Consider the following 12,444-nt stretch of genomic DNA (forward strand, 5'->3'; position numbering starts at 1 on the left):
AGTGGGATGTGAATAATGGAGTAATTACAGGAAGCAAGGCCCAACCACTAAACATTTTCCTAACCAGAGGATCTGTGAGAGGGATTCTCCGAGAGAAACGAGGGAAGAAAAAGGACGGAGAGAGAGAGGGAGACAGCCGGAAAAAGCGTCTGCCTCTAATTTTCAATATCTGGATTAAAGATTAGCGACTCCTCTGATAGTTTAATTTCTGTCAGATCCATATACTGTGGGTTTGTTTGTGCAAAGAGAGGAGGGTCTGCTAGTCCCAAATATCAGTCTGAAAAACACCGCTCTTGATTCATACACTTTTTTATTCCTCTGAAACGTTTGGATTTTTCTGTCATACAATAAAACTTTAATAAATCCATCATAGTTGATATAATTTGGCTTTTTTGGAGGACAAAAAATCCTCTTTAATGTCAAAGTGAAAACATATTTCTACAGAGTAATGTCAATAAATAAAGATGTGTAATTTTAAATAAGGGACTTCACAAATATTCACCCCCTTTAAAGTGACTGACCTAATTAAACAGAGGTCCAGCCAGTTGGAGCTAGTAGTCTGACAATAAGTGAAATGGGGATCACTTGAGTTTAATAAATGTGTCTCAAGTGGTTGAAGTATAACGACACCTGTGTTTGGAAGGTCCAGTCACTGGTTAATCTTATTCAGTCTGCAAGGGATCTACGGCTTAGGAGAAGATTTATCATCAACTAAGATAATGAACCAAAGCATTCAGAGAAAGCTACTCAGAAATGGTTTAAAGACACCAAGGGACATGTTCTGAAGTGGCCAAGTGAAAGCTCAGACCTCAATCCAAAAGAGAATTAGTGGCTGGACTTGATAAGGGCTGTTCATGCCTGATCCCTGTGCAACCTGACAGAGCTTGATCAGTTTTGCAAAGAAGAATGGAGTAAAATTTCAGAGTCTAGATGGGCAAGCCTGATTGAGGCCTATCCACACAGACTCAGGGCTGAATATTTATGTACAGTAGCCACTTATTTTACATCAGATATATTTTGATCTAATTGACGTTACTTTGGAGAAATCTGTTTTCACTTTGACCATTTATTTTGTCAAAAAATTCAAATTATATTGATCATGAATGATTTATAAAATCAATTAAAGGGAAAAACACCCCTGGGGATGAAAACTTGTTATAGGCACTGTATATCTAAAATACCTTTTAGGGACTGAGGCATGTATTTTGAATGCAAAAAAATATATTAAACTCAAAATAAGTTTTAAATATACAAAAAGTCTCTGTAGAGGGTTATTGGCCACAGCAGCAAGGTCCAGGCCCATAATAAAATCCCCAAATGTCTTCGTCAGGTACGTAATGCCATGACAATCCAGTCCAGGGTGCAGTGTTAATTTTGGCAGCTAATTTTAATTAAAATGAAATGTCTTTAGTTTTAGTCACATTTTTTAGTCTAGTTTTAGTTGACAAAAACTCAAAAACATTTTAGTCTAGTTTTAGTCCATAAAAAAGTCCTCACATTTTGGTCTTTACTTTTAGTCCAAGCATTTATTCTCTTGCCTAAATCTGGTACCAAATCATGGTAGTGTGCTCTATGCACTCTGCTAAACCTGGGGTCCCTGCTTTCTACGGTTGAGAGGCAGAAGAGATACAGATATATTACTTTTGACAGATTTACCCACAGTCGAGAAATATCATGGATTTTAAATTTCCGACGAAAACTACATTACATTTTTAATCATCTTGATGGAAACGTAACTTACTTTTTGTCAGTGTTAGTCATCACAGATCTATTTTTGTTAGTCTTTATCTAGTTTTTGTCATGGAAAAAAAGGCTGTCGATGAACATTTTTAGTCATAGTTTTAGTCGACAAGTTTAACCCTGCCAGGGTGTACCCTGCCTCTTGCCAAATGACAGCTATGGTTGGATCCAGCGCCCCGTGACCCCAAACGGGATAAGTGGTATAGAAAGTGGATGCATGGTTGTATATGTTGACCTTTATCCTCTTTCTTTTCCTTGCTGGTATTTTGCTCATTGTCCCATCTTTTTTTGAAACTAAAAACAAAGCTGTACCATCAAATGTTTTGCTACTAGAAAGAAAATTGAACCTCAATATTGCTCTTTATACATGGGGTCTGAATGTTTCTCCTGTACCCCGTAAGCTCACAAATAAACACACATTTATGTCCTAATGCAGAACCACAGAGATGATTAGGTTACAAGAAATCCTTAAAAATGAAATATCCTTCTTCCATCAGCTCTCGTGGGGCCATTAAACATTAAATATCTATAATTCAGAGGCCTCTCTCCCCTCTGTCTACGTTAAATCTCCCTCATACACAGACTGAAAACCTGCGCTCTCTGACCCCTGGCTAAGGTGTCCCGCAGAGCTCGAGGTTGGCTCCAGGTGTCTCTGACAGTGTGGGTCTTGATGGGTCAGGAAACGCTGGACTGCTCCCCAACGACCCTGAGGACCCCAAGGTGGCATTTCCCCTCCGATTAGAGCTAAAAATACTGCCACTGCTGTGAGAGCGACGGCCCCCGGGCGATCATGATGGAGGGAGGAAGGAAGCTGCTTTTCCTGCCCTCCTCTCTCCTCATAACTCATCTGTCCTCTCTGCCTCTAAACATATTCCCCCCTTGTTTTTTAATGGAAAACTTTTTGAACAAGTCAAAAACATGAACCCACTTCACCTCTCCCAGGACAGGAACACCCATGACATGAAAGCTCCAGCAGTGCAACAGAAATCATTTAAAGTGACGGTAAACAAGAGCACTGGAGCAGGGAGGGAGGGGCTGCTTTAACCTCTGGATCACACCTAAGCTAATGTGCCATTAATGCCCAAACACACTCAAGCAAACACTACATTAGCAAGTTGACTGCACAGTCCAAAAGGAGGGAGAAAAGTTGGCTCACATTAGCATGAAGCTAATCATCCGCTACACTGAGTAAATACTGAGTTTGTGGTCCTGAATTAAAAGATTTCCCTCCTCAAACAGGACGGCACAGCAGAGCCCCGTGACACAGCTTAAGAGAGGAAAACAAAAGCCACAGTAGGTAGGCCAAACACCATTAAAAACAGGGAAAGGGGATGTTTTACTTCATGGGGGACAGACATGATAAACATCCTCTGGTACAGTATTAAGTATTACTCAGATAAGAGGATTATGAGTGAAGCATGAAAATAAACACCTTAAGGGCAACAATGTGCCTCTTCAGTCTAATAAGTCTTATTTGGAAACAGTTAAGGAATGTCAGATCTGAGACAGCGATGCATTCAATGTTGAAACAAAGATTTGAAATAACATAACTCTTTAACCTCCTGAGGTCTGAGCTTTTGTTTGGAAGCATTTTTAAGTTTCTTCCACTCATTTGGGATCAATAGGACCTAATTTTAAAAACCATGCCTTGTATTTGAACAGGAAGTAGGTCAGTCAGGACAACAAAACACACATTATTCGTGGCCATCAGTTTTTCTTTATTAGCAGTGATCAATTTGCTGTTATTTATATTTGGTGGTGTGGCTGCTCTGGGATCCCCCCTGCCCTTCCACGAGCCTACGTGGAAAGCATTAAGCAGGAACAGCAAACGTTCCTGCTCTACCTATGCCAATTAGGAAAGCACAAGGCAGGGAGAGAAAACCCTAGAGAAGAGCAGAGCAGGCATCAATGACAACAGAATGACACTGATAAGGTCTGAAGCAAAATAAAGGAGAAGCTGGGGTGGAGGAGGGTTGCAAGAGCAGCTTGCAAAGCATCGCTAGTAAGAACAGTTTAAATAAGGTGGCATGGGAGCAATTAGCCAATGGCGTGCTCAGAGCAAATCAGCTGGCCATCAGCTGATGAGGGGCTTGTATGAGATCAGCTGATCTCAATCAAAGCAGTGCTTGACTCTGGGGCCTGCCTGAACTAATACTTGATTTTCTTTCTTTCTTTCTTTCTTTCTTTCTTTTTTTTTTTTTTTTTTTTACCAAAAATGATGTCCACAAATCTCATTAAGGTCCTGTATCTGCAGAAAATAAAGTACTGGATTAGTTTCAGACCCAGTCAGCTGTGTTGTTGGAGGTCTTCAGTCAATCAGAAATTATGTCAGTCATTGAGAGAGGTATGGGGGAGTCCATTTTTTAAATTCCACAAAAAGTTCTAAATTTCTTTGGAATGTTCCTTTCCTCAATCCACACAAATTTCCTAAAAAAATCTATGAAATCACCTTGAAATTCTAAGGAATTCCAAAACATATTTTCAAATTTAATTCCCCATTAAATTTCTAATTAAATTACCAAGAAATACCAATACCATTTTTCCAGATTTCTGTGAAAATTCTGAAAAAGTTCAGCATAATTCGCCCAAACATTCAAGTTCTCAACTGTGAAGCAGGGTGTCGGCAGCATCATGCCGTGGGGATGCTTCTTAGCAGTCGGCCCTGGTCGGCATGTGAAGGTAGAGGTTGGCCATAATCAGTGTCTTTTAAAAGATACAGATCATTTGGCTTAGCTCAGTAGAGCTGGTGGTTTGGCTCCAAAATGCTTTTACATTTGGTACCAGTTTGGCTTTTTAAATGTGGTTCAAAAATGACAAAGCATGGAGGACAGGAAACTGGTACTCAAACAGGAGCTAGCTACAGGGGCTCACATTAAAGAGCTGTTTCGTAGAGCAGTCTTGTTCCTGAACGTCCCCAACCCACCAAGGTTTATTGAGTTGATAGTATATCACAGTTTCAATTAAAAGATGTTTGGGACAAAATGAGGACTTTTTTTATACGTTAAAGGGGCTCAGCTAGTCTCCCTTCATCTGGCTGGATAATGCCAGAAGGTCTCCAGGAAGGAGTGATTTGCAAAATTGATCGCCTCCAAAAAGTGGTAAAAATAAAAAAAAATAAAAAAATCACTGTTTTGTAAGTGAAGGAATCGTATTAGACTTCCCTCTGTTCCAATCATTTCTAAAAACTGCCGCCCACTTCCTGTCCCCCATACGGCATTCTGGATTACGTGATTGCAAACAACCTATTGAGGAATCTGTTCAATAAAAACTGCACACTCTGCAGTTAGAGTTAAAGGGTTAAAGGTAAAGGTCACTAAGCCTCATGTTCATCCCATTCTTGTAAATATGACCTCACAAGAACGCTTCGATTTTCTTCAAACTTTGCAGAAGCATCCACTTTGACTCAAGGTTGAGCTGAGTAGATTTTGGAGATCAAAGGTTGCTTATTTGATTTCTTTGAAACCTCAGAAACCATCCTTGTCCATCGTCTTTACTCACCACTTTACTTTCACTGTCCAGTAGTTATAAACCTTTTAAAGGCAAGCAAGCAGCAGTTCTTATTTTTCCTTGTGCTAAAACTCACTCTGGACCACTCTGAGCCCAGGTTATGGGCTTTAGAACATTTAGCCTTATAGTAAGCCAAAATGCTAAGAAAACAGTCATGCTCCCATGGCTCAGAGTTTTAACAGAAAACCTCACAATGATGCTTTTAGTCCACATTTTTGTAGTAAATCATAATAATTATGGTTATGGTTATGCTAAGTCGCTCTGACTCATTTTCACACATGTGATATTTCTCTTTTAAGACCTTGTTAATACCTATGACTCATGTTTCTAGTTTTTCAGCACGCTCAAAGCTGGCTTTGTCAGAAAACGAGGGTTGAATATACAGTAGGCTCCACTCTAGATTAATTTGTGACCACAGAGCTGACTTCAGAGGCCAAACTCAGGGCAGAAGGGATTAAAGAAAGGCTTTTATTTTGAAACTTTAAAAATGAGAATGGCTCCCATTATGATCTGAGTAAAGAAAGAAAACTCTGAGCTCACTGGCACACAAATTCATGTTTACTGCTTGGCTCTCTTCCTCTGCTACTTCCTGGTTTTCACTCTCACTTTTCTCTAACTTTTCTTCTGCTCTGTTAGTTGCTCTCTGGTTCTCTCTCTGTCTTTGCGGCTGTCTCAGCTGCAGTCCAGATGATCTCTCTGCCTCTGTGATAAGTTGATTTTGTAATTTGCTGTGTTTTCAAAGCCCTTATTACGGCTTATTTATATTTGGAAGCTGACTCTTGGCCTCTCCATGTCAGAAGACAATTACAAGGAAGCCCATTTTGTGGAGCCCTGTCTGGTTCTGTTAGAAAAGGGAAAAATAAATCATGGTGGAGGTAGAGTGAGTGGATAATAGCTGGAGTTAAACACTCACACACTTAAGCCTATCCCCCCAAAACACAACCTTTATCTCCACAAACTTACAAACCAACTCTAGCTAGGTAGCTTAGGATTTTTCAAAAATTAATGTTGGAAGAAATGTTAACCATAGATATCTGAGGGCATAGTGATAATTATATGTCGGAGTTAAAAAGTAAGGGAGATAATTGTTTACTCTGATGTGTATCAGTCATGGTCAGTTACAGGTCATTCCTAAATGTATCAATTTGCAGTAGACATTTACATTACAGCAGTTGCATGCCCCATAATGGGTGCAGAAAAAGTGGAGAGCACCAGGAAGCTGCTAACCTTGCAATGTATCACAGGCATGATTTAGTTGTACTGTGAGCCTACACTGGCTGCTGCTGGAGTGATTAGCTCGGATGTAGCTGCAGAAAACTAGCAGTTTGATCAGACATTGACCACAAATCTGTATTATAACATAAGCAAAGAGCAGTTTATAACCAGTGGAGCTTGTTGGTGGACAAAACCCATGCTGACTCTGGTCGGGGGAAGTGTGAAAACATCTCCACCAAGAGGAACTTTCAGTGTGGCTCTGTGCTCTTGTTTTAATAAAGAAACCTGGCATCGGTCTGATAAAACTGCTGCTATACTGTAACTACATTGTAGCTGATGGCTACACTGCCAGCAGCCATTGTGTATACCAGCTTACAGTACAACTAAACCCCATCCATCACAATCTCATACGGCAGCAGGTCAGGTAAAGCTTTCAGTAGGGCTCTTGATCTAATGAAGAAAAGTGGTCCTTCTCTCTACTATAGCCACAACCAAAGTAAACACTACAGTGGCAGCAGCTATGGGTGTAGCACAAGGGGGAAAGAGGTACTGATTACCCAAGCCCACAGCAGGTGGGGCCTTGAGAAGCTTGGAATTAAGAGAGTTTTTTTAATGTTTTTTTGTTTGTTTGTTTTTAAGAGGAAAAAGTGACTTTAAATTGTAGGAGAGATACCATGTGAGCACTTTAAATCAGGTGCCCGAAAGAAAGAGAAAAAAGGCAGAATGAGAAATCAACTCCTCACAAAGTTTTTTTTCAAAGAAGGGTGAAGGCATGTGAGTAAAGAAAGATGACAGATCATCTGTAGGCAGTAGGAGTGAATGTGAGCATGCCTGGTTGACTGTCTCTATATGTACCCTGCCTCTTGCCCAATGACAGCTGGGATAGGCTCCAGCCCCCCATGACCCCCACTGGGATAGGCGGTATAGAAAATGGATGGATGGATCTATGGAGCAAGACACACAACCAGAATTTACCTGCTTTGTGGGCCAAGATTAGCTGGAGTAGCAACCCCCACAAATACTAGTGTGTAAGCCATTTTTGTATGTCTTAAACTTCATCACTCTGTAGAATGAATGAGTTTAGTGCAGGCTGGTGTAGTTTCATTCCTAAGTCACACCGCCAACTACCCACTCAGTATGTGTCCTACACCATTTTTAGCCGTTTTTTGCAGATCTTGGTATTTTAAAATCTTTCTAAGGACCACTAAAGGCGTCACTCTGGTGTTTGTGTTGTTCTGCTTTAATCAACAAAAATGTAAAAACTGACCAACTGTCCCGTCCCATAACCCCCTGCTGTATTCCCATCACATATCTGTCCTGCCACGTCCCAACAGCGTCAGCGTCCGTCTAAGAACAGAGACTGGTTTTTCTCCTTCGGGACAGACTGGTGCCAGAGAGAGCGCTGTGGGTAAACCTCTCACCCCCCTCGCCACTCCGACAAACAAACCACAAACAAACCCGCTGGGGCCCCAGGCACCAACACAACCACCGGCCCCAGCCCCTCAGTCTGCCTCTGTCAGCTGTCTGTCTGAGTGTGTGTATGCCATTGTTTCAGCTGAGTCAAAAAAAAAAGCTCTGTGAGAGGGGTTTTATCAAACATGAAGATACATGTTGATTTAAAGTGTCAGAGGAAACTTCTGGGAAATCCCTAAAATCTAAGACAACTGTAAATGTCATCAGTATAGACAACATGAACAATCAATAATGACCATAGCATGAAATAAAGAGAAAAGACCACCAACACCATGTAGTATTCACATTATATTTAAGTTTTTTGAAAGTTTTAAGTTCATGACTCCTGGTGTGGTTGATGACATTTTCAGAAACAGTAGAATCCATGGATTTTAGTTTAGCTACATATGTGAGCAAATATGTTAAACAGGTAAATCCAGACCATCACATTTATCTTCTCTCTTGTTTCTCTGTGAGGCATAGTAGAACGATGGCATTCCATGCAGAAAACAAAGAGCCTTTCTGGTGCTTGACTAGACTTCACAAAATTAATATAAACACTAAAACTGTGCAGCAGGAGCTTCATGAATGGGTTTCCATGGCCGAGCAGCTGCATGCAAGCCTCACATCACCAAGTCCAATGCCAAGCGTGGAGGATGGAGTGGTGTAAAGCACACCGACACTGGAGTGTGGAGCATTGGAAATGTGTTCTGTGGTGACCAATCATACTTCTGTGTTTGGCTGTCAGATGGGTGAGTCTGGGTTTGGCAGATGCTGGGAGAACGTTACCTGCCTGACTGCATTGTGCCGACTGTGAAGTCTGGTGGAGGAGGGATAATGGTATGGGGCTGTTTTTCAGGGTTTGGACTAGGCCCCTTATCTCCACTGAAGGAATCTTAATGCTTCAGTATACCAAGACATTTTGGACAATGCTATGCTTCCAACTGTGTGGCAACAGATTGGGGAAGGCCTTTGTCTATTCCAACATGACTGTGCCCCAGTGCACACTCTACAGAATGAATGGGAACAATTCTTATTATTTATAATTATAATGAGATGTCATTGAGTCTGCCATATGTTATGAGCTCAACTTGTGTCCTTCCTATCCAACCAAAACAGATGAGTTGAAATAACAAATACATAAATCACCCCCTGTTCAGTGTGTGCCCTCTAAAAACATGGGGGTGTGCTTCTGCAGACTGCTCCTAGTGGCCAGTCAGGGAACTTTCAAAGTTGGCTTCAATTTCAACCTTCAATTTTTAACGAGTTTCACAATGAAAAAAAAATTGAACATTTTGCAAGAAGAGTTCTACCTTTATTTGTCATTCATGTTTTCCAGACTGAACCAAAGTGGATTCCTGCCCATAAGAACAATGCCAGCGTAAGACCCGAGCCTCTCTCTGACTAAAATAATGTTGTTTTCAGGGTTTTTTGACTCTCAGCTTGATGGCTCTGTGGTGAACTCAAAGCTAAGTAGGTGTGGACTTTACACTCTGCTCTGCTGTAGACCAATAAAGTTGTCGGTCCCATTATAAGCTCACATGCCTTTCATGAGTATCTTTATATGTCTGCAGGACTGTGTGGATAAGTGAAGCTTTTATTACAGTTTTTATCTAAATCATATAAACGCCACAACATAGCCTCTATTATCAGAACACTCAGCAGAGGTTTGTTTAGGCTGACTGTTGTCTCTGCACTGTTTCAGGGTGGGTCTAGTTAGTCTCTTTATTGTATATTACAGGGGACAAATAAAGGGTAATCATGCTTTTTAGAGAGGAGGCCACCAACAGTGCTGCCAGCGCATTGTTCTGCTTACAATTCTTAATTCATACTGAAACTAGAACTAAATGCCTGGTGGTTACATGACTCTCTGAGGTGTACTACTATCATTATATCTTTAAATTAAGGGTGTCTCAGAAGAAGGGCTGAGGTGGCCTATTTGACAGTGTGGTACACATAAATAGTATTGTCATACATCCCTTATAAATGATGGATGAATAAGCAGCTCAGTGACCTTGAACTTTGCCCTTTAATCGTAAAGGGAAAGTTCTTGCAGCATTAATGCACATAGACTTATATACATATATACAATAAATCTCATAAGCCTGCACTTATTTCCCTTTTAAATTGTGCCACATTTGTAAGGAACAATCATTTGTGGGATGGGCAGCAGAGCTGAGTATGTGGGTTGCATCCATTACAAATGTTCCAAATCTTCTCTGCCAGTGCCAAACAGCTTATTTTGCTGTTTCAACTGACTCTTGTTTAGAGCTCTTGGTACACCAGGTGGCTAATTGGCATCTGATTGTCAGTACCTGTGAGCATGGGCCCTGCTACAGAGGTCAGTAGGTGTCTGCTCCAAGAATCAGCATACCATGTTTGACTAATCTGGGCAGGACCTGTGCAGTAGGGCAACTTCAAGCTGGGGCTCAGCGAAACCAAGCTGTGGCATTATTTGGCTTGAGCCCCAGTACCAGCTTCACACTGAAGGCCAAGTTCCATATGCCTGTTAAAGACAGGCTGCAAAGTGGGAGTCCCAAGAAGACTGTTTCCGTTGGCTGTCTTCTATAGATTTGCAGTGGATGTTCGCAGGATAATATAGTTGACGGCTCTCTGCCTAGACAATCAAGAACAGACTGCAGGCAGCCCAGCTCCAGTCTCATAGAGCTTCCAGGAGGCCTGCCATGACTGCCCTTCACCGTCACGCCCATTTGCACTGGTGTCTGCAACATGTGCACTGGAACCTGAACATGTGGAGGAACGTTATGTTCGGTGATGAGTCCAGGCAGTTTAATCATAGAGTCAAAGTGTGGAGAAGCTAGTGACCAGCATGAGAAGGAGGTGCCAGGCCGGTTCTTCCACACACTAATAAGGCTTCTGTTTGTTAAATGATGAAATTGCCAATATGTCTTGTTTCTTTAGACTTCAATCATCCAATCCACCAGACAACACCAAACAAGAGTCAATGGTAGAATAAGTTATTTGGCATTTGCAACAAGGGCACAACCCACATACTCAGCTCTGCTGCTCATCCCACAAATGCATGTTCCTTACAAATGTGGCACAGTTTAGAAGGGAAATAAACAGGCTTTCCAACAAGACTTATCTTTTCAAACATTTTTAATTTCTGTAGATTGAGAGCAAAGCTAACCAAGGCAAGCAGGCTTGGCTGATAAAGATAATTCTGATGCTGATGCAGAGATTTGACCTCCAAAAGCTAACCAGGCCATCCATCAGTCAAAAACTTTGTGCAAAGTCTGAAAAAATCTATGAGAGTGTTCTTGAGACATTTCACTTACTAGTAAGGGATGGACATGAGACCAAATGGCTTTGACCATGAAAGTTCACAGAAAACTTGCCAAATCATTCTTGAGATATTGTGTTGACAAGAATGTTCCATGTAAGGATGGACAGACACAGGGATCTACAGCCTCAGGCTTTGGCTATCACCAGACAGAGTCAGACGAAGTGAGAAAGTCCAGCTCTGGTATTTCCCACATTCTGTTTTCATTGCTGACTCAGATGCTCTTGACGTTTAGGAGAAGGTCAGTTTTGGAGGCAAGTTGTTTTCTAAATGTGGACTATTATTTAAGAGTTGGCGACATCAGGCACTAAATTATTTTCATACATGTTACAGCTGGTAAAGAAGTGTTACAAACGATGATTAGCTTTAATGAGAGAGAAGAATCAATAATAGAAACGAGTCCTGACAGTTGCTCAGCACCTTTTATTGTTAAGCTGGTTATGAACACATTCCCAGGCTGGCACACAACAGTAAGGAGTAGTATGATATCAAACAGTACATGTGTACAGTTACAGAAAATGCCTGAGGAGGATCCGGAGACGGCACTTCCTGATGAACAAAGGAAACAACAGTTCACACGAGCATTTAATAGTTTAAGAAGAAGATTAGTACCTCTGAGTCAGTGTCTTCCTGACATCTAAGCAAAGGATAAACAATTAGACACAAACACTGTCTGTCCGTGTGACACAGAAGGGCACGCAGCCAGGAGCAGACATCACACCCACACTCCAGCGCCCGGGGGGTGAGAGGGCGAGGAGGGATTTTGGAAACTAATGCTCACTTGGCCCGTCTAATGAAGCATTTAATACACAGTGCTGGGAATGCAGAACAAGCATGATTCATGCAGCAATTAAACTGTGCTCCAACATCTACTGGAAAAGAAGTCATAAAATGCTGCTGCCGCCAGTTCCAACTACCAAACTAAGAGCAGAGACATCTATAGGCGTGCATCGAGCTGATGCAAAGGCTGTGTGCATTTCTGTTTACTGGACTTTATGAGGAGGTGGGGTGCAGAAAAGGGTCAATAATAACTGCCTGGTGTTTGTTTTATGCTGTCAGATGGGAGTTACCCTTTTGCTGCAGGGCAAATGAGAGCCAGAGGGATGGAGAAGCATATGAAAAGCATTTTAACACCAATTATATTATTTTCTGCACTTACCTAATGCTAATTTGTCATTCAATTCAGTGAAGGCAGGGAATAGAAAAATAATTCTGCAGAGATCTTT

This window comes from Cheilinus undulatus, linkage group 19 (assembly GCF_018320785.1).
Source record: "Cheilinus undulatus linkage group 19, ASM1832078v1, whole genome shotgun sequence".
Classification (NCBI taxonomy): Eukaryota; Metazoa; Chordata; class Actinopteri; order Labriformes; family Labridae; genus Cheilinus; species Cheilinus undulatus.